Source organism: Sapajus apella, unplaced genomic scaffold (assembly GCF_009761245.1).
Source record: "Sapajus apella isolate SASKATOON/1434 unplaced genomic scaffold, GSC_monkey_1.0 scaffold11, whole genome shotgun sequence".
Lineage (NCBI taxonomy): Eukaryota > Metazoa > Chordata > Mammalia > Primates > Cebidae > Sapajus > Sapajus apella.
In genome coordinates this window covers 2190089-2191504 of record NW_022436951.1, presented here as the reverse complement: position 1 = coordinate 2191504, position 1416 = coordinate 2190089, and the positions used below count along the sequence as shown (strand labels likewise).

The following is a 1416-nucleotide window of genomic DNA, read 5'->3' as shown; positions in this document are numbered from 1 at the left end:
AACTCTCTAGAGGAAAGTTAAGCAGACGAAAAGAAATAACAAAGATCAGAGAAGAACTAAATGAAATTGAAACAAACAAACAAAAAAAAAACGCAAAACATTAATGAAACAAAAGGCTGGTTGTTTGAAAAGATAAACAAAATTGATAGACCACTGCTAGATTCACCAAGAAAAGAGAGAAGATACAAATAATCTCAATTAGAAATGAAAATGGAAACAATACAACTGACTCTACAGAAAAACAAAAGATCATTAGAGACTAGTATGAACACCTCCATGAACACAAACTAGAAAATCTAAAGGAAATGGATAAACTCCTGAAAATATACAACTCCCCTAGCTTGAATCAGAAAGAAACATAAATCCTGAACAGAGCAATGACAAGCAGTGAAACTGAATGAGTAATTTTTCAAGCTGCCAACAAAGAAAAATCCAGGGCCAGATGGATTCACAATAAAATTCTACCAAACATTCAAAGAAGAATTGGTACCAGTTCTACTGACACGATTCCAAAAGATTGGGAAGGAGGGAATCCTCCCTAACTCATTCTATGAAGTCACTGTCACCCTGATACCAGAGCCAGAAAAGTACATAAAAAAAGAAAACTGCTGGCCAATATCCATAATAAATACAAATGCAAAAATTCTCAACAAAATACTAGCAAACCAAATCTAACAGCACATCAAAAAAAAAAAAAAAATTCACCGTGCTCAAGTGTGCTTCATCCCAGGGATGCAGGGATCTTTCAACGTATGCAAGTCAATAAATGTAATTCATCACATCAAGAGAATTAAAATACAAATCATATGATCATCTCAATAGACACAGAAAACATATCTGATAAAATCCAGCAACTCAAGCAGAATTCAGACCACAATATAGCTGTTAAGTGCTATGTTGTCATTCTCCCTGCTTAAAATAAAGTTTTTTCTTAACTATACCTCTCTGTTGTCTCCTGCAGCAGCCAGGGATGCTTGGTTTCATACATGTTGAAAGGAAGAAACTTTTAAAAAATCCAGCATCCCTTTATGATAAAAACCCTCAACAAGCTAAGCATAGAAGGACATATCACAAAAAAAAAAAAAAAAAAAAAAAAAGCTATATAGGACAGCTCCACAGCCAACATCATACTGAATGAGATAAAGTTGAAAGGATTCCCCTTAAGAACTGGAACAAGACAAGTATGCCCATTCAATGTAGTACTGTAAGTCTTAGCCAAAGGAATCAGACAAAAGAAAGAAAGGGCAATCAAATTGGAAAAGAGGAAGTCAAACTATCACTGTTTGTTGATGATATGATCTTATGATCTTATACCTAGAAAACCCTAAAGACTGCTTCAAAAGACTCCTAGATCTGATTAATTAATTCATTAAAGTCTCAGTTTACAAAATCAATGTACACAAATCAGCAGCACTG

At 34.0% G+C, this 1416-nt stretch overlaps 1 non-coding gene across 1 annotated transcript; it reads left to right on the top strand.

Annotated features, from left to right (window-relative positions):
• The first annotated feature begins 857 nt into the window (after positions 1–857).
• LOC116552492 lies at positions 858–988 on the top strand. Its single transcript, XR_004269419.1, has one exon. It is a non-coding gene; the product is annotated as a small nucleolar RNA SNORA63 (small nucleolar RNA).
• Positions 989–1416: the final 428 nt, after the last annotated feature.